This window comes from Tenebrio molitor, chromosome 1, assembly GCF_963966145.1.
Source record: "Tenebrio molitor chromosome 1, icTenMoli1.1, whole genome shotgun sequence".
Lineage (NCBI taxonomy): Eukaryota > Metazoa > Arthropoda > Insecta > Coleoptera > Tenebrionidae > Tenebrio > Tenebrio molitor.
In genome coordinates, this window is record NC_091046.1 from 22,950,115 (window position 1) to 22,972,796 (window position 22,682).

General features: G+C 33.5%; 3 long non-coding RNA genes across 3 annotated transcripts in view; 2 read left to right on the top strand and 1 right to left on the bottom strand.

Moving 5' to 3' along the window:
• The window catches only part of LOC138138755 (uncharacterized), a 104,383-nt gene that overhangs the window by 81,207 nt on the left and 494 nt on the right, over positions 1–22,682 (top strand). The gene's annotated exons all lie outside the window — the stretch shown is intronic.
• Positions 782–2,779, top strand: LOC138137664 (uncharacterized). The gene is made up of 2 exons (XR_011161823.1): positions 782–935; positions 1,189–2,779. It is a non-coding gene; the product is annotated as an uncharacterized lncRNA (long non-coding RNA).
• On the bottom strand, positions 2,253–3,484 carry LOC138137656 (uncharacterized). Its single transcript, XR_011161813.1, has 2 exons — positions 2,545–3,484; positions 2,253–2,490 (listed from the first exon to the last, which is right to left on the bottom strand). It is a non-coding gene; the product is annotated as an uncharacterized lncRNA (long non-coding RNA).

Below are 22,682 nucleotides of genomic sequence, written 5' to 3' on the forward strand. Positions count from 1 at the left end.
CCCCCAAGGTCGCAAACTCGGCAATATTAATAACATGCCTAATAGAAGATTCCTGCCAAGTATAAACTTTTCTGTACCTTTTGCAAAGTGGAGCCATTTTTACGTCTCTATCATGACCAACTTCATTCATATTCGCTTCGCTTCTATATGGTCGTCTCAATTTAGCAAAAATTTGTTCCCGCAAAGTAGTCCATGAAACGTGCTATGGAAACGTCAAGGCCATCTGAATCAAAAAGCTACGCTTATAAGGCCGTTTCAATTTTCGATTTTTCCATATAAACTTTGTTTCTGTGACATTTCGGGCGGCAGAACCAAGGTTGGTAGAACTGACTAATTTGTATAATAGGTTGCCTCGTTGAAAATTGCGGGGCGGGGGGGAAAGTAACTCGTGACGTAAAATCAACCCAGAAATTTTGGGTGTTCGAATAGAACCTAAGGTTTATAAGCTCCGTGGAGTTTTTTGGGTGGCTTTTTGGGATTTATTCTAGCGAAGGAACACCTAATGCATGATCGACAGACTCTGTAGTAAAAGTTTGGTACACTGTGACGTCACGAGTAACTTTTGCGGGGGGAAAAAATTCAGACTATTGCTTTAAATGGCAACGAGGCAACCTATTATACAAATTAGTCAGTTCTACCAACCTTGGGCAGAACCTTTTTGCGCTCCATCTACCGATTTCGAACGCAGTCGATTGAGACTTTTTCACGGCCTCCTTGATTTATAAGAGACTCGTCTCTTATAAGATAAGAGACGAGTCTCTTATGAATCTAGGAGGCCGTGGACTTTTTCCTCTTTTTATTTTGAGGTTAAATGTTTAAAACGTCAAGTAAAACATGAGTGCTATAAAATATCCAAGATCCGAGCTTATTTCGGATACATTCATTATTTTGATCGTCGAATTTTCCAAGATGTCTCAAAATTGTTGATTTTGAAGGTAATTTTGTTAAGTTGTTATGTCAAAACCCGTAACCTTTAGCTGAACAGAATCTCCATACTGTACACGTTCAGACTGATATTTCAGACCATCTCGGTACTCTTTTGCTATAATTGTTTATAAGATCCATCAGAAAGATGGCCTTTTCATCAGCGTTTTGAATTATATTATGTATTAAGTTCATATTTTTTGAATTTTTACGTTTCTCTTCCTCTAAATCTTTTAATTTAGCTAAACAATTTGTTCGTTTCAGCTTTTGGGTCAACACTTTGCAGTGGTACTGGAGATTAACCATATACTCCGCAGAAATACTATTTACTTGAATTGATTTGGATGTGATAGGAATGGTTGGAATGACGAAAGTCTCTACAGGATTTTGGGGTATAGGAATTTCAAGCGGAGTTTCAGTGGGAAAAATGTAAAAAACAAAAACATTAATAAGATGACAGTAATTAATAACTGGAGGTTCCTGATTATGACTGTGAAAACTAATAAGTAATTGATCAAAAAATCAGAAGAGGAAGCTCATTTTATTTTCTCATATTTCGTGGTTGACTTCGCTTCTATGTAGACATATTTCATGTATCAATAAACACCACAAGTCTGTTTTAATTATAGATACTTACAAAAATAGAAGGAACAGCATCTTTACATAAGCGTCGTCTTTTGGAGGTTGTAATTATGAAGTCTTGTTGAAAATGCCGCTCACAAATTTCTGAGTAATCCGTAATTTTTGTAGTGTCTTATATTACAAATACAAATTAAAAGGCTGTCCTTATCATTGTCTGCATAAATTTGCTTACCGCAAAACATTTCAAAAGCTTCGAACCATTTTTGTCTTTGTTCCATATTGTTCGGAATTTCAAATAAGCGAACATCTTTTGCCCCACAAATGAAACACGCTTTTACCATTTTATGTAAAATAAACATTTTAAATTGCCGCCAATATTGTAGCTTTAATTCGTTGATCGGCCACCGAGGGCGCGCAATAAGGTTCTGTCTTCTTTTGTTTCATGGCCACTCTGCAGAAACAATTATCATGGACAATGAAACGGCCTTATAAGCGTAGCTTTTTGATTCAGACGGCCTTGGGAAACGTGCATCATGTGTCGCCATCTTCCGTCAAGTTGACAACTTATTCATTCTAAAGTTTAAATAAATTCGGGACTGTTTAGTTGTTTTTTTAACAAAATGGGCAGAAAGTGTTTTATTTGTGGAAATTTGAAGCCTTCTTTCCAATTTCCAAGCGATTCTGATCAGAGAAACAAATGGCTACAGTCTCTTAAAAGATCTTGTAGTATTTTTTGAATAATAAAATTTCTTATAGAAGGTAGTTTATTAAATGGTATTATAGATCTCAACAAAATTACAGATCATCTTCAAAAAAAGTGACACTCACTAAAGATGCTGTCCCATTCGTATTTGTAGGAATTCAGATCCAAAATATGTATACAACATGCAAAATGTTTTCTTTGGTTATTTTAGAACCCTGTTGTTGTTTGTACGAATTCATATCCTGACCCAGTCCCCAGATGAAAATGAACCTGCTTCTTCCCTGCAAAACAATACATTTACAATACAAATTTGGCAAAGTGATCTTTTATGTCACTTTTATCCACCATCATACTAGGATCTCTGTTAAGATTAATAGCCCTTCAAAATCGGAGTCAATTGCTGTATCCCAGTGATTCATTTGTAGGCATTATTGAGAATTGCGAATATAGTACAAAAACTGTTAGGTACCATTTCTACAATATGAGAAACAATGTACTCATTTGCATGACTTGCTATATGATCACCTCCTTCAAAATTCAGCGTTTTCCTGTGCAGACCACAAAGCTGCAGTATGCAATGTTATTATTAAAACAGCTGCGAAACCAGTCCTTAGTAATATTTTTGTAGAATAAATGGATTCTTTGAAGACTAAGCTTGAACAGTAAACCACTGAGCTGAAAAGTTTTGAAGTTATAAATAGTGCTCTTACCTTTAAAAATGTGTTTTGTTAGTGTTGTCATCTAGTTAAATTAAACCCAACATTTTCGTCTTCGTGTTTTTTTTTAATGGGCTGATAACAGTAATAACATAAAAATGAGGCCATTGACCTTGACGTTAATTAATTGACGTTAATGTCAAATTCAGTTGTAGTTTGATTGTTTGTTGAGGAGATGTCGCTAGTAGATGTCCATCAAATGGGAACATTTGATTGCATGTAAAATTCAAAATTGAAACGGCCATATAGAAGCGAAGCGGATATGAATGAAGTTGGTCATGGTCTCTATTGACTGGACTACAGTGCGAATGACATTTTGTGTCAATTACCGGTCAGTGACGGAACGGCGATGGGACGGAGATGGTGTGTATAGTGTGAATCGTCCTTTAGCATACGGTTCAGGGGGCGATAGATACATTTTGCGTACTGCATACTTTACAAAATAATAATTGACGCAGAAGGGATATCGATCAGATGGGGTATCCAACACTGATAGTACAGTTACATCTTCTACTTGCAATCATTAACTGGAGGATAAGTAGGTATTCACAAAACTTTAATCAAACCCAAAATCCCATATTATGGTGTTCATACGCACACACAATATTTATTTATGTTTCACTGAATCATTATTTGTTTTTTATACCTTGACAATGAGATATATTAAGTAGGCTATAATGCCCTAGGGCGTATAAATCATAATGCCCGCTTATTACGCCCGCTCAAACAAGTCGTCATAGATACGAGCCACCGCAAACTAGGAAATTTAGCAAAATCAAGTTCACAATTTATAATTTTTTTAAATGTTCACAAATTCAAATGCAGTGAAACATAAAACGTTGTATGTACCACGAGCATTACTCGATGTTTATGCTCTCGGGCACCTTAAAAACTCTCGGGCCTGGCGGCCCTCGACCTTTTAAACTGGTTGCCCTCGAACATAAACATCTTCATAATGCCCTTTATACATAAATTTAATATTTCACACACAGAAGAAATATCAAAATAAACAACAAGGTCCTTACCCTAAAAATATATGCCATAGTGCATAGAACAACACAATAGAAAAGAAACACATCAATAGAAAAATACCTAAACACACATAAAAACAACTTATTCAATCAGGGTTATTACGGTGACTCTTGGATATTGTTTATTAACGGATAAACAGAAAATAACTAAGAAAATTCGGAAGTCTGTTTATGGTGGCATATTGGTTATCTGTCCTTGATTCGTTATGTTGGAAGTTTTCATATTATTGGAAAATAACCAATTTTACGTGTTTTGGGTATTACTGTGACAAAAGAGGTTACGACATCCAATGTTTGATATTGGAAAATTTAAGAACGATCTGGGGTGGTCTTATTACTGTTGGATATTGGTTATTTCGTATTGTAGGTATACCTAAAAGTGAAAATGGATGTAAATTTGTTATGTCTGACTTGGTCTGACGTAAAACATGAAAAGTTTTGACATTTTGCTGGTTTTGGTAACATCAAAATTGACAATAAGAAGGATGAATGAAAGTGTAGAAAACTTGATGTAGACACAGACTATGCCTTTTTATTTCATCCAAGGGGAGCAACTAATAGTAGTTTATTTGACGAGTTTGAGTGTAAATTGGATTTTTTTGGCACTCGTGGACCTTTAAAACGCTCGTTTCACTCGCATTTTAAACTGGCCCACTCGTGCCAAAAAAACCCAATTGATACACGAACGAGTTGAATACAACGTTTTTTTGTTCGACGAGCCCCTTAAAGGCTCCTTTCGTTTTGACAAGTGGTTACATTTATCAAAATCCGTTCACACAGGAGAAAATTCTCAATTTCTGACAGTGTCGAACAAAAAAAACATTTAAATGACGTCAAATGTTAGACAAATGGTTAACGAAAAAGATAAAATAAAACTTCTGAAAACATGAGTGGAAGCTTCAGTTATCCTAAGTTATAACCACGATGATGAGACATTTTGCCGAAACTCCAACAAACAAAGTTGTGAGTAAATCTATTTACCATTTTCGTCCTTCTCGTTTGAAAAATGAGATTCTATTTTCATAAATACGGCATTCTTCAGTAAAAACATTTTTTAAATAAAATGAGGCAAATGTCACTATTTACAAATGACAGTTTATTAAGTTAAGCTGCATGTTTTCAGAAATTTTGCTTTTCATAGCCGCCCTGTTTTTTCTGATCAAATTGTATTTTTTGGAAGACTTTTTTATTATAGCATGACATTGACATGTCATTCATGTCAAATAAAATCGTAAATCCCTAATCCTAAAAATATTGCCTGATTCTTTAGGTTGGAGACACTGGAGAAGGCAACTTCGTATCGTGTTTCTATCCAACATCTGAAATTTACCAAGGTCACTTAAGCGTTACCAATGTGGACACCATAATAGGGAATATTTTAATTATTGAAATATTTTAATATCCAATGTTGCTTTCCTTTCAATATTGGTAAATAACCAATGGTCACCATAATAAGCCTGAATAACTCAGTAGAAATTAATAATAGGAAACTAGAAGAACACAATTACATAATAAAAAAGATTCCCTGGAAGTAGTTATATACCGGGTGATCAAAAAGGACTGTTTAAGTTGGCAGTACAATTAAGAAAATTTTTTAATTCGGTTATTTATAACACTGTAACTGGATATGTTTTGTTGGTTAATTTTACAAATATCTGATATAGGTATAGCATTAACAACGACAAGCCACCAACAACTGGAAGTTACTCCTGTTATACGATTTAAAATACGATCCAGTGTTACCAACTTAAAAAATTTTTAATGCTGTAGAAAAAGTCAGGCAGCCAAATATACACTTTCGATAGTTCACTAGATTCCTATTTCAATTTTGTAAATTACTTCAATCCATGATACCATATGCTCCAAAAAATGCATTAATGTCAATTCGTGTCACTGTCAATTAGGTATTAATTTAAAGGCTAGTTTGGTCAAGGGTTTTTATACTTGATTATCGATGGGCTGCACAGAACAAATTATGTTCAACGAAAAAGTAAGTCGTCCTTATCCGTATTCGAAAAAACATGATTTTGAACATCTACAAACATGTCTATGATGAACATGCGGAACTTAAGGTTGGGGATACGGTTAAACTAAAGAAGAGCAAATGTTGAGAATTGAATATGCTTATTGAAGTGACCATGGAACCATTGATTATACACCTTGGCGAGTCTGATGACGATTCGGATTAACCGGAAGAATGCGAAGATGAGAGTTGATTTTTTAAATCCATAATATGTTTGAGTTATGGTTAAATATTGTTTCTATTTAATAACTTACTGCTTTTTTATTCATAAATTTTAGATTAAACACATTATTAAACACGTTTTCTCATTTCAATTAAATTTTTTTATCGAATGTCAAAACCTTGTCAGACTGACGGAGATTTTGACAAACAGAATTTTTAGCGGCATCATGGATCCATATCAATTATAAATGAATTTAAGGTATCTAGGCAGCCTTGATGACTGTATATTGGGTTGCCTGACTTTTTCTACAGCATTAAAAAATGAACTATAGTACAAGGTGATTTACGAGGAATAATGAGCCCGGCGGAATAGCAAATGCAACCCACAATACATTGCAACAAAAAGCCGGACATCGAAGCGGTAAATGTCCGGGTTTTTCTCCTGATGAATTGCGGTTGCATTTTCTATTCCGCCCGGCTCATTATTCCTCGTAAATCACCCTGTATAGTCCAGTCAGTGGGGGATAAAAATGGTCGTTGCCTTACAAAAGGTGGGGTAGTAATGATTTTGCAATATGTTGGTACTTTATTGGAAAATCAAACTCTTTTGCTCTTAGAATTGGATCTGAAATAATGTCATCCCCAAATTTGCATTTGTGGCTCTCGGGTGGATAAATCGGGTCATCGTGGTCTTTCGTGTAAAAAGTGCTGGTAGAATTCCGCGCCACAGTGCTTTAAATGATATTTTAAAGCGTAGGTACCTTTTCTTCAGTCAACATTCCTTATATTATTGAACCTCACACGGATTGCTTCGTGAAGATGGTAAAAGACCAGGGGCCCGTTGCACAATATTTAAGAATTTACAAGTTACAAAATACAAGTTACAAGTTATTAGTTATTAGTACCAATAGATTGTGTTGTACAATTACTTTAGTTACAGTTGTAAATTCTGCTAAATTTTATTAGAAAAAAAAAATGAAATTACTAGTGTAGTCGGCTTTGATTTATTTTGTCACAATCTAATGTTGTGCCTGTCACGCTAAATTTTTGTAATTTAATTTGTTATTTCCATAAATCACAAACCAAAATTATAAATATGGATAAACGGTATGACCAGCGCAAGTTGTTATTATGCATTAAAAAAAAAAAATAAAGAAAAAATGCTGCATCAGTTCTCGGGACAATTCCCCAATCACCCGATTTGGAAGAACTTTTTTATATTTTAAAATAAAACTATATTATGTATAAATAAAATAATATCTACAACCCCACATCCATGGTGAAGAAAATTTCTAATTTACTCTTCAATATTTTCTGCCCATGACCCAACACATTAAATAAAGTTCTATTCACTACATTTTAACAACATTTTTTTATAACACGACATATGTACGGTTATTTTTTGACCCCATGCATATCAGAAATGGTGTGATATTGGCTACCACTCCAAACCAGTGAAGAGCTATATGTAGGTACGTAATTATTGTTTAGCAGTAATAGCTAATAGCCCAACTTCTTCAACTATTATGTTGAATCCTGTAATCTATTTGTTCTAACAATTTCATTTTTTTTGCGGGGATTCTAAACCGCTCCAAAAACTCTATTCTTAATTCAAATGAAAAATCTGTGGCGGTCGTGAAAAAGTAGGTAAGTCGAAAATGTTAATTTTTCAGGGCAACGATTCAAAATTCCACATCATTCCTAAAATTCTGTAATTAAATAGAAACTTCTTTCTACCTGTACTTGCTTTCAATATAAGTAAATTTTAAACTGTGAAAATCTGAATTATTTAATTCCATGATTTATTATTAAGGTGTAAACATCGTTAACTCATTTTTGAAATTATTTGACTTACCTACTTTTTCACGACCGCCACAGAAATTAATTAGAGGGCAAAAAATTTTACTCCTATGCTACCTTATTCGATTTGGAAATGCTACACTGCTTGATTCATAGAATAAGTCATCTAACATTTTGAAGAAAATTATTTCAACTTGTAAATTCGGATGTCAATATTTATTAGCAACGTTTTGCTTGTAAAAATTTGACATTAAAAACTACAAAACTAATATATTAATTGATTTGTGTCTGGGATTGTGCAACAGCTACTAGTAAAATTAGTGTAAAATACACTAATATTTTTCATTTTACAACTTGTAACTTGAAATTACTAAAGATAAGATTGTGCAACATAATTTTACTAGTTACAAGTTACAAGACTAATATTATTACTAATAAAATGATTGTGCAACGCGGCCCAGATGGGGTTACTTTAGGAATTGGAAACGAGGTAGAACACTTGTTTGGGATGTCACATGTATCTTGACTACAACACATTTAGATGGTCGTTCTATAAGATCTGGTTCCCCTGCTTTTGCAGCCGAAAAATTAAAACACAGCAACTACTGTAGAATTGTGAAAAAAATATTTTTTAGGGCGCCGAAATAATAGTACGTCGAGCGGCCGCCAAAGTAGCGCCATTGTCGGCTCAACCAGCACCTGACGATCTCCAATTTTGGACGCTTTCGGCGCGCTAAAAAATATTTTTTTCCCAACTTTTTCGACAGTTTGGGATAATGAATTGTAATCTATCCGATAGTTTAAAAAATCTTCCAACTTTGTTCCAAAAATGGTTTGAATATTTTCATCGGAACAAAAGTTAACAGGGGGTGGAAAAATTAGCATGTAAAACCCTATGGCCAGTCTTAAAAAAAACTCACTGTATAGTATAGTAGGGAGGTGAGTTCAGGAGGAGAATGATGATGTTCGAGAGCATGGTAGAGACTTAGAGAGCGTGTTGATGTACGGAGTAGAGATCTGGGGATGGAAGGAACAAGAGGAGGTGAAGAGAGTGCAAGTGAAATATTTGAGATGGGTGCTAGGAGTGGACAGAGAAACACCAGGGTACATAGTGAGGGAAGAGTGCAAGAGAAGCAAGCTGAGAGTGAAAGCGGGAAAGAGAGCGGCAAAGTTCGAGGACAGAATGGGCGGAAGGGAAGAGTGCAGGATACTGACTGAGTGCTATAGAGAAAAGAAAAATAATACGGCTGAGAAGGAGAGAGAGAGAAGTACTGCAGGAGGAACGCGTATGCCATTGAGAAAGTGGAAAGAGTGAGAGCGGAAGGAAGATGGATATGTGCGGAGCCGAGCGAGAGGGACAGAGATACGGAGATGCAAGAGAGAAGGGAGAGAATCAGAGAAGCGAGGTATAGTCCAATTTTTACCCTTTTGAGGTGACGTCACGATTTGCTTCCTCGCTTTCTCTTTATTGAAACGACAGAAACAGAAAAAAACAAAAAAAAGGCACGTTTATTTATTGATGGTCACTTTGAGGTTATTTTATGCTTCTGTCCATTTGACAATTTTTAATTTCTTTCACTTATTACATTGATTATAAACATAACCTTTCGAAGCAATTGTCAACAAATTTGACACATTTATAGTTATTTATGATCAATTCAAATTTGTTTCTGATCCTAGCTCAAACATACGTAAAGTTACTAGATAATGACGTCATCGCAAAAGGGTAAAAATTGGACTATACAACAGGGAGTATGACAAGTGCGTGACAGAGGATCTTCCGGTGTACCTGGGGAAAGAGAGCGCAAAAGAAAGAAAAATGATGGCGAGATTTACATGTGGGAACGAGGAGAAAGAGAACAGGTATTGGATGGAAGAAGAAGAATGTGCAGGATGTGCCGTGAGGAGAGAGAGACGATCTAGCACATGTGGAGCGGATGCGGCGAAATGAGAGAAAGGGAAGGAAAGGATAGAGAAGGAGAGGGGTGGAGAATAGAAAGAAATAATCTTAGGTAATTTAATTGTATTTTTTGGAATTGTTATTTTTATGTTATACAGGGTCTATCAGAACTGGCGGACAAAAATAATACGATGAAATCATCATCTTCTGAGAATAATAGGAAAAATATTTTTAAAAATCCAACTTCATTGGATTTTAAAATAAGAACGTTTTTAATTGACCAATCGCGTGTAGATATAAAATTACTTTAAAAAATTATATTAGTAACTATCGAAACAAATTTGATTGTTCCAAAGACATAATAATTGAATATTATGTCATAATATAGTTATTTTTGTATTAAGTGCGCAAAATGATTATTTTTTGTTGGCGCATTCTCATTCGACCTCGAAATTTTTTCTAAACACCAAAGATTTCTCATAGCAACGGAGAGCTCTAAATATTTATTAATTTTTGTGTTATATGTCTGTGTTATATTGTGTGAATTTGGAACAGCTATATCTAAAAGATATGCTTGCTTTTGTTGTTTATTTAAAATTATAATGTCTGGTCTGTTATGCTTAATATGAATGTCAGTTAAAATTGTTCTATCAAAATATAACTTGTAACTGTCATTTTCCAAACAACTTTCTGGTGTATAACTATAATGTGGTTGTGTATTCTTTAATAAATTGAATTTAACAGCTAAATTTATGTGTATAATTTTAGCGAATATATTAGTGATGGATAAATGACCGGTCATTTATTTTTGGTCAAAGTTGACCGGTCCTTGATCGGTCAATTACCAGTCATTATTGGTCAAAAAGTACGAACTAGTTACACATCACAAAATGATTCTTTCAATGCCAAGGATTATTTTAATACCAAATAATGGTTCTTAATTCCATTTTTTATAATGTTTATTGATCGATAAATTATTGTTCTAAAATTGTGTAAGTGAGTTTAAGTTTGAATTGTTTGAAGTTATACTTTGTTTTTTCTTTAACATATTTGCTTGAATTTGAACTTTTTGTTAATTTAAAACGCTTTAAAACTTTCAACACAACTGTGTGTGTGTATTTTCAGTTTTTTAGTTTCTTTTAAAATACTTAAACATTCGTTTAGAATTTGAAAAAGTAGGTAGGTAAGTATTTTATGAAAATAAAAATATATTGTATGTCATGTTAAGAAGACACAAAAACAATTGAAAAACAAAAACCACTTCTTCCTAATAGACAAAAAGCTTAATAATCGTTTTTCACAATGATCTTTATTAAAGTTTTAGATTTTTCATTGTCATAATTTACTTATTTATTGTCATAATCCATTTCTTCATTGTCAGCAGCTACGTAAATGAAAACAGACAACCCAACATAACCTCATCTCATCAGTCAAACAGTCATCATATCCTATAATCTTCAACATTATATGCGGGAAATTTAAATTTTAAAAATGACTGGTCAAATTCGTCAAGTCATTGACAATTATTGACCGGTCAAATGGGTCATTGACTAAGTCAATTACCGGACCTCACAACACTAGAATATATCGTGACGTTTTTTATATTCGCTTTGAGCCAAAACGGTGCAAGAAGTATTAATAGTATATTATACCACAGTATTATATTATAATCAATATTTGATTTGATCATTTGCAAAATTTACTAACAATAAAGTTTGACCTCGAAAACTTGTATTTTTCATCAGGATCACTACTCAAACAACATACTTATTTCAAAATCTTTACATTTGGAATTCCTCCAAAACAAAATGCATGCAACTTTACTTGGTTACTTGGTTCAATTTTATTTTATTTAAACAATAACAATTTCTACTTTCCAAGGTTCTTGTCTTGTCTTATGCAGAGTGAATCGAGAAGAACGGCCGAAACTTCACGAGTGTATTTACACGTAAAAAAACTCATATTCTTATCCGATTTTCATTTGTTTTCAAGTAATAGCGTAATAACAAATAAAGAACATTGCAAACATTGACGTTATCTTAATAATCGCGTTCTTTTATTAAATGTTCAAAAATACCGCCGTTGACCTCATGCCTTTCTTGGCTGCAGTATTTCTAATACGTCGAATTAGTGCTTCCCAAGTGTTCACTTGTACTATTCCGGAATCTTGGCCAACATTTTTAGACGTTTCTAAAAAAATTACGTAAACCAATCATTAGTGTCATTACTCATTAATAAATGACAATTATTAGAAATCGCTTTGAAGTTTTTCTTGTGACATCAAAAAAGCAGGGAAATGAAAAGTTGGGTTATCTATATATATAAAACAAAGTCGGGTTAGTTACGCTATTTATAACTCAAGAACGGCTGGACAGATTTGTATGATCTTTATATTGTTGGATTTGTGTCCGCCCCGATTAGCAGAATAACTATTAAAACATCGAATAACTAACGAAAAAAAAAATTATGAAGAAAATTCATTTTGAAAGTTTATGTCATCTGTCACAATCTGTCATTGTGCGCGCATCGACAATTTGAACTTAATTGAGATTTAACGTCAGCTGAGTTTTAACACCAAGTGTGATCAATGGTGATCAACAACACCTACTTTTGCATTGTACAGGGTGCGACAACATAACTTCCTTTTTTGAAATGCGCGCTATTCAGACTGTAGGGGTCATAATGGGACGGGAGTGGTCTCATTCGGAAGCCATGGTTTTCAAGATTTGTTCCCTATCCCTGTCAGCTGCCATCATGCGTTGGAAGAGTGGAAAGCCTGCGTTTGCCGTCGAGGTCTACTTTTCAAACTGATTTTCTGTGATCGCAACCCTTCCGAAATTGCTTCAATGTTGGGTCGTGTCCCGAACCAGAAATCAATTGTTACATGGGTCACTACGTTCAGACCATGATTTCAGACAAACCGGGAGTGCGACAAGACGAAGAACTGGAGTCTCACCTCAATAAGGGGCAATTTGTAATAGAGAGCCCGCTCTTCGGATTTGTCCCCTTGCAATTTTGTTTGTGTTTTTTTTTTTGAAATCTCGCGTTTATATCAACCATCAAAAGACCCTACAAGGCCAACATCCGTGCAGGAACATACCCGCTGCTATGTCATGGCTAACGCTAGAAATGGGCTTATTCACTTATTCAGTGTATCGCACCTGTATCTAACTAATTATGCATTTAAGTACGTCAACTGTCTGTAATTATTTAAATGCTACCCCAAGTAATGCTACGTCGCGGGGGAAGCTGTTTTAGGGTTGAACATTCATTGCTGTGCGGCATACCTAACCTCGAAACTATCAAACAAAAACAAGTGAACAGTGCGTCCAAACCACAAGACTTTCAAAACCCGTATAAAACATGGGAGACACTGACAACACTAGCGCTGCTCTAGCGTTAGGCCAAACTAAATTACCGAATTTACTCGTTAATCCGATCGGGAATTTCCGTTAAAAAAGGTTGATTTGAATCACGACCTGCTAGATAGTCAGAGTGTCTATAGCGGCCTGGGCGTAGAGCGAAAAATCCTATTGTTCTCATGATTCTGACATTTGGGGTTGTTTTCGGGGGTTGCTGTTAGCAACTAACTGTCATGCTTTCAAATGTGTGACAACGTCATGTGCATCGTGACAATTTAGACATGCAGTCCACACTCCACACACATGTATCTGCATGATGCATGCAGTCATGCGTAGTTGTCCCGTGATAAATGACACATTACTTTAATTGTAATTACATTTTGGATATTCTAAATTGGCAGAAGTAAGATGTTGCGCACTGGTTCACTGGTTCGGTTGTGCGGAAGGGACAAAGTTTCGGCGCCGTGTTTTTTGAAAATATCTTGGTCAGTGGCGAGTGCAAATTCATAGAATAATAATTGTCCAAAATTATATAATTACATTCAAAACTGTACAAAACTTAAAGTATACTTTCCAGTCATTTCCACCAAGAATAGCACGGATTAATTAAGCAAATATAATTGTTTTGTTATGGACCCATCTTCATCTGAAATGACCCGCTTAGGAAATAATGTACCTACTGCAAATCCAAGATTGAGATTATAATTTTAATATTATTCCAGAAATAGGTTTACAACTAACGGAACTTGTTGTTGCTGCATTTACCGCAATATCAGTTCTAATATGATAAAAAAAAAGCCAGTTCATAAACACTAACAGCAAAATATTAAAAACCAGAAACACCAAACAGAAGTAGCATCAACTAAATTAATAAAATGTTTGTTATTAAAATTACTTTTAAACTGCGAGACTCATGATATTGCACTTTGACAACTTCACTGAATTCATTACATTTGTTTGTGAGGTTATGATTATTTAGTGACATTCCCCCCTAAAGTCGCACCGTGGAGATCACAGGCACTAAAGCTTCGCCCAGGCAGATGTATAGTGAAATATGTCAATCATCAACACGGCGGTGATTTGAATATTAATTAATAATGTCATCAAATGTCATCAGTAATTTTGAATTTTCTAATGTCTGTCAAGGTTTAGTCAATAAATTTTATAAATTGTTCTACAAAATAAATTATGTACTCCAAACCAGTGTATCTTGAGATAATTTTTTGTTATCTTTTTATTTGGTAAGTGATCTTTTTCTTTTTGAAAAAGTACGAAATATGGTTTTTCAGATCGCAATTTTTATTTTATTTATTTGGATATGGGAAAAATTACACATAAATGCTTTGTAAACAACAAGATCGGCGATTTTGAATTTCCAAAATTAGAAGAACAAAGGAAACGATGGATAGAAGCTTTACGTAAATGTTGCACCACCCTTCAAAACAGATAATGCCTTTATTTGCGAGAAACATTTTAGCAACAATTTCTTTACTCAAAAAACAAAACTCCATAAATACGCCCTGCCGTCGATTTTTCTTCGTCAAGACAAACAAACTTCAATAAACAATGTTAGACCAGCTGAACAAATTGAAAATTCTACGATTACTGAAAATCCCACTGTAGAGAATCTAATCCTTCCTGTTATGCCCAAGGCCCAAAATAGACACTCAACAAAATCTTCTAGTGTGTTGCAAGTACTTGAATGCAAGAAAGTTAGTAGTCTTACTTCAAAAGGTAGAAACATTTATTATATGAACCGATATCAGCGAAAAACAATTTCAAAATTAAAAAATCTTTTGCACGATTCTAAAATTATCTCCAGAAATTTCAAAAGTTAACGCAAAATCAAATTATTGCACTAGATCTACCCTTCAATTCAGTTTCACTCGCCTTTTAAACTAGCCCACTCATGCCCAAAAAATCCCAATTTACACACAAACTCGTTTAATAAACTACTAATTTGTTGTATATGTTAGAATTTGTATTAAAATGTTCAATACTTAATTAGTCGTTTTTATTTTTTTTAAATAAGTACAGAGCGCCCAGAAATGTGGTAGCAAGTTTTTCAATTGGTCCCGCAAGATGACACTTTTTTACAGAGATCTTTTTTATGCATGGCAACGCCGCTATCTAAATTGAGATAAATAAATGTCAAGAATTGTCAAACGTAAAACATTCAAATTTAAATTTTATTGAAAATGTTCAAATTGACCACCCTTATGCTCAATGCGTAACTGAACCCTTCGAGCAACATCTCGACAAACTTTAGTGCACAAATCGGGGGTAAAAATTGTTCGGAAAACCTCCTTAACATAATCTTCTGAAAAAATTCAAAAACTGAATGTTGCAAGATTGAACAAATTTGGCTTTTCGAAAGTGCCATCTTGTGACACTTTGTGTAAAAGTTGCTACCACATTTCTGGGTGCACTGTATCAATTTAAATTAAATTGAAAAAAAAAAATGGGCAACTAGATATACAGAAACTAGTCAGATATGCAACTTGTTATACATTAGTTTGGCCTAACGCTCGGGCAGCGCCACTTGAGCGCGTCCCCGAAAATGTAATCCCACTTGACAGTCTTACTATAGTTTAATTGTCTGTGGTCCAAACCATCAAACCAACAAACCAGTGGAACAAAATCTTCATCTACAAAATGTTTCCAACAAACACGCATATGCTTAGTAATTCTCTTTCCAATTTTTAATTTAATTTTCCATATTTTCTTCCCATCAGATGTTGACTGCATCCCAACCAAACTCATTAAAATATTCAATCCGTTTAATGAACCATAGAGATTTACATGGTATAAAGTATAAACTTTATTTCGCGTCAATGGTGTTTCTATTGCTAATTTCAAAATTATTTTTCCGACATGAAATAAACTTTACACCATGTCAATCCCTATGGTTCATTGATAAAAAATTCACTGCATAGTTAGTTACAACTCGGGACACAGCAATTTGCTCTACTACTCATTATACTCTCACTTCTTGCAAATGAATTTACCGAAAAAAAATAATTTTTCAGTACTCATCAATGAATTGTCGTAAATTCATGGGAGTTAATCACATTTGCACATCACGTGACGTGAATACCAATAATCTCCGTCAGAAGGCGTAGTGCTTAGCATTAAATTTAAATATGTGTAAGCATTAAATTTGTGTATGCATTAAATCATTAAATTTCAATTCATTTTGATTATTCATTTTATCTTAATAGAAAAAACTTCATTAAATTCAGCTAATAAGTTAACACAACATTTATTGATTCTGAGGCGGTACGAAGTTCGCCGGGTCAGCTAGTATTCAATAAAGGCCAGTTCACACATATTTGTCAGTTAAATGTCAGTTGTGGCCAAGATTCCGTGTCCGGAATAGTACCATCGCTGGCCAAAAAAAAAAATTGAAAAGCCAAAATTTTAGTATTGTAAATGAAAGTCTACAACGTCAATCATTATTATCAGTGTCAAAGTCGATGCGAAATAATGGGTTTAACTGAAACTCAAAAACAGACTATAGCGCAACGTTTAAGAGACGGGATTTCGATACGGGCAAATGCTGCTGAGGTTGGTGTTCATAAACGTATCGTTTTATTGACCAAACAAAAAATCAAACCTAGGCATACATAACCTTTATTAAAGAAGCGATGTTTACACAGCTCAAATTTTTAATTTTTGCATCTGTTGTTCTGTTATCTGTGTACGAGTTTTTTCGGCCAGCGATAGTACTTTGTACAATTCATTTTTCAGCCAGCCAAATGTTTTTTAACCTCAAACTCCGATTCCAAAATATTTTGAATGTGAAAACAAGCGAGAATTTGGATACAATACACTCATTGGGCCATATGATTTCCCATTCGTTAAGCCTTTCATTAGCTAAATAATTGATTAGACAAAGTGAGAGAATATGCCAAGCACTATGTTAGACAGAGACAAAACAATTTAACGACGTTCTTTAACTTTAATGAAAGGGAAATCATACGGCCCATGGAGTTTCGGCCGTTCCTCCCGACTCGCCCTGTATTTGAACCAGCTTTCTAGATGTCACCGCTTCAAGAACAAAGGTTTAAAAAAACGGCCCACGCTATAACTTTGCTATTGATGACCCAAATGAAAAAAATTAGACAGGAAACGAAATGGGTCTAAAAACACTACACTTCTGTTCACGGAAATAGCATACAAGTCTTGAGAGAGATTTTTGCGATTTTTGGTTGTGTAAATTTACTTGATGTTTGTTTCCATGTTTACCTATATTAAGTTATTAGGTAAGAATTTACAAACGAATTTTGATTATACCGGACTTAAAAGAACCAGCAATAAACCTTGAAAATAAAGAATAATACCTATAATGCTGATAACAGTAAAATTAGAGGTGGAATGAAGTACACTTTTACTGCTGAAATCGAATTATGTCAATTACCTGCCACTGACATTGACAGTGACATCAGGTAATGGTAAATCTGATTTACACAAGCAAAATGTAAGTGTATGCTTTTTCACTGAACGGAAGTGTAGAAATCTGACTGAGCATATAATTTTTATACCATTTATCCATTTATGGGGAATTCAAATGTTAACTTATAATTTTTTTATTGATTCTGTTTTTTTTTTCTGATTAATGGCATTAATAGTATTTTACAGTAGAAGTCCGTTAGGACAGCTTTTACTGTATAATACTGGCGATGCAGTAAAGGACCTAACGGATGTGTATTATACAATAGTTTTTGTAATATCTCTACGATTCGTTCACAATTAAAAAACCGAATGATTATTAAGTGTGTGCAGTATGTCGTCATGTCAACCGTTGTTTGTGAAAAAAGTTGTTCCAATGTAATTTGCGAAATTTGTTCAACGTTTAACTTTCCGTTGAAAATAAACTAATGAAAATAAAAAATTGCGACCAAAATATTCCCGAAGATGTTCGGATTTCGTGGAGTGGCGACATAAGAAGAATGTGAATAGTGTTAATGAATAAGTGATCCTTGCGTATGTTCAGGAGTTGTCACAATGCTTTGCGCCGTCTTCCTTGTGGACCATTGTGTCGATGTTGAAAGATTCCTTGCAAATAAAGGAAAAAATTTACATTTGTCAGTAAATGACACTGACTTGGTTAATACAGTGAGCGGCAGAAGTATGGAATAAATTCATTAGAAATTAAACACATTTTTTTTCAAAAAAATGTTTGGACAGGTCAATTTTAGTTTATAAAAATACATATTTTAATACAAAATAAAATTCCAAGCAGTCATTTGTTTTCGAGTTATGACGTCATCGATAGTTTTTTTTAAATACAAACCCCCTATTTTTGTTCTTGATTCTGATAGGCCTTTTAATTGTCTAAACGTTAGTATAAAAATTTTGTTATCTTACATAAGGAAATTTTTGAGAAAAAAAAATAATAAAGTTGGAAAAAATAAATTTTATAACAAACAAAAACGAGTCAAAAACTGTGTTAGTAAGTACTTAAAATTATGGAATTCAATGTTCGAATTGCCATCCTCCAGCTTGTTGACAATAAGCAAGTTTATCAAGAAATTCTCCCTGTTTTCGTTTTATCTAGTTTTATCCACGCACCCAATCAAAATTAAAATTTCTATACGTTGTGTTTCTGATAAATGAGTCATTTTCGAAAACGTTTTGTAAAACAAATAACACATACGAATGAAATTGACAGTGACATTTGACTGTTTGATTTACCTATTTGATTTTTTGACTTGTTTTTGTTCTTTATAAAATTTAATTTTTCCAACTTTATTATTTTTTTTTCTCAAAAATTTCCTTATGTAAGATAACAAAATTTTTATACTGTCATTTAGACAATTAAAAGGGATATCAGAATCAAGAAAAAAAATAGGGGGTTTCCATTTAAAAAAACTATCAATGACGTCATAACTCGAAAACAAATGACTGCTTGGAATTTTCTTTGGTACTAAAATATGTATTTTTATAAACTAAAATTGACCTGTCCAAAGATTTTTTTGAAAAAAAAATTGTTTAATTTTTAAGGAATTTATTCCATACTTTTGCCGCTCACTGTATATTGATGATAATGGATAATGGTTTTATCAGTCGCTGAGAGCTACGAGTACGTTGAAGATTCTATGTCGAAAAAGTTAACAGTTGTGAAGTAACAGCCCTTTCACGATGGCGTTAACGTTACGTCGATGTTAAAACGTTAATGTTAACGTTAGATCTAATTACATGTATTTTAGTATTTTTTTTTATTAATTTCCGTTGGCTAATGTTAGAATGTAACGTTAAGAATCCAGAACATTTCTGGGTCTAACGTTAACGCTAACAATATCATGTAACATTAACTTTCATCATAACGCCATTGTGAACGGTCTACACTGAAATACATGTAATTTTGAATTTCTAGATCTAACGTTAACATTAACGTTTTAACATCGACGTAACATTAACGTCATTGTGAATGGACCTTTAAATGTTGCAAGGATTTATGGCTGAACCAGTCGATCCAAGGCGTTGATGCATCTTCCATCTCATCTACATCTGCTGGTGACATATAGATTTCTAATAATTCAGGGTGTCCCATAACAGTAAATATTAACTGTACTAATTGTAAAAATGTTGAAAAATAAAGTTTAGATCTACGTTGCTATAGTGATTTAGTCATAACGGCCGCTCATAAGGGCCGCCCTTAACGGACTGCGGCCGTTATGAGATTGTTTACATGGTGACAAACAATCCGAAAAGCCACCTTTGATAACAAAATTTCCGAGAAAAAAAGGAAAATATGTTGCATCAAAATAATTTTTATTATCATATTAATGAAAAGTCATGTTAACCGACCTCCTTTATTCAATGATTTTTATGAATTATAATTAAATAAATAAAATATTCGTGTTCGTTTCCTAAGATACATAACGTGAAAAGTGGTATATAACTTGTAAATATTTAAACTTTTCAATTTATATGCCTAACTTGGCATGTGTCAAAGATAATCACAAAATTTACAATTAATTGATGTTCTTCAAAATGTTTACTTAAACGAACCTTGTGTGCACCTCGGCCAAAAAGTGCCTTTTGTCCTCGCCTGTTTTCAAGTCTCGGCTGCGCCTCAACTAGAAAACTCAGACTCGGACGAAAAAGAGGCACTTTTTGGGCCTTGATACACAAATAACTATTTCGGGTTCGTTTTCCGAGATACATAACATGAAAGTGGTATACAGGGTTATTCACGTAAGATGACGAGCCTGACCAGGTAAAAATGCAACCCAAAAGACAATGCACAAAGGAATCTCGATCCCTATTACATTATTAGGCATTATCATAATGCACATAAAACATAGACAGCTTTGCACGTCAGCCTAATGAATGTCAAGATGGGACAGAAAAATACGTATCTCAACAAAGTATGATTTAATAACAATAATAAGCAATTAAAATCACAAAAGTAATGGGTAAGTAGAATCATATCGATTCTGTTATCGTTCGAAAACCTTTTCAAATACTAAATATGAACGAAAACTACAGTAAAGGATATACCTTTCAAATTAATAGAATACCTACTTGGATTCCTGATTTAATTTTTAAATGCCAAAACACAATGAATGCTTCGTAAAGTGTATTTTGGGTTGCATTTTTACCTGATCAGGCTCGTCATCTTACGTGAATAACCCTGTATAACTAAATAACCTGTTTGCGGTAGACAATGTTTTACTTATAAAATGTTCCCTTATGCTTATAATCATAAGATTCACGTATAAGCTTACCATAATATTCAATTCCTTACACTATTTTAAAAAATAACGTAGCCAATCAAATAGTTTCACGTTACATTTTGTTAGTCTTTACGTCTAATAAAGATAGATGTCAAGATCTGACAAATATTAACTTGTGAAAAATTCGAAGATATGCTCCGCAGCCGAATGTTTGCGAGTTCACAATTATCTAAAATAAATGTCAAAATTATAAGGGCATTATTTATTATAATATTTGTGGTTATGAACATTTTCCGCAAATACTTTTGAGAATTATGAATTACGTTATGAATATATTTTTCCGTTGACCGCTTGTTAATTTCAATATTAATGAATTCTTTTGTCTAAATTATAGTGTATTAATGGACCTCATTAATACACTATTTCTCATTAATCAATTATTTTTGCGATTTTGACGTTTTGATTAAATTTTGATGTATAAACAACGTCGAACATGCATTGTTTGCACTTACCAACACTGCAGCAGGTAGTGCAGCAGGGTTTTCTATATTTTATAGCTCCATAACTGCACAATTACAAATTCACTTTTTCAAAAACCGACATTTTTGGTTATAATTCGCATGTCATATTTTTCAAAGGTAACTAGGTTTCCGTAGCAATCGTGATTTTTACGTGAAATTGAATGTTAATGGAGTTGACGTCTTCTGACATTCTTTGTGGAAAAGTGAATAGAAAGTATTGAAAAATTTAAAAATGGCCTACCCTGAGGACAAAAAAAGAATGAAGGTATTTATAAGGTCTCATCTTTATGGAAAAAGATGAAATTGGTTTTGATTTGGCTTTAATTTCAAAATTTGTCACCAAAAAAAAAAAGTTTGCGGTTAACGAAAAAATTTTGTAATCAACTCTTTTGTTAATGGGCGATTAATAATCTCAACTATTAAAGCCACTCACTCGCTACACTCGTTCGTGCTTTAAACAGTTTCGATTATTAATCGCCTTCATTAACAAACTAGTTTATTAAATAACTATTTCCGTTGACCGCTTGTTAATTTCAATATTAATGAATTATTTTGTCTAAATTATAGTGTATTAATGGACCTCATTAATACACTATTTTTCATTAATCAACGATTTTTGCGATTTTGACGTTTTGATTAAATTTTGATGTATAAACAACCTCGAACATGCATTGTTTGCACTTACCAACACTACAGCAGGTAGTGCAGCAGGGTTTTCTATATTTTATAGCTCCATAACTGCACAATTACAATTTCACTTTTTCAAAAACCGACATTTTTGGTTATAATTGGCATGTCATATTTTTCAAAGGTAACTAGGTTTCCTTAGCAACCGTGATTTTTACGTGAAATTGAATGTGAATGGAGTTGACGTCTTCTGACACTCTTTGTGGAAAAGTGAATAGAAAGTCTTGAAAAATTTAAAAATGGGCTACCCTGAGAACAAAAAAAAAAAGAATGAAGGTATTTATAAGGTGTTATCTTTATGGAAAAAGATGAAATTGGTTTTGATTTGGCTTTAATTTCAAAATTTGTCACCAAAAAACAGTTTGCGGTCAACGAAAAAATTTTGTAATCAATTGTTTTGTTAATGGGCGATTAATAATCTCAACTATTAAAGCCACTCACTCGCTACACTCGTTCGTGCTTTAAACAGTTTCGATTATTAATCGCCTTCATTAACAAACTAGTTTATTAAATAACTATATAACATAAAATCAGATATCGGGTGTGTCAAAAAGGTCGGACACCAAAGAAGGTACACAATTTAGGG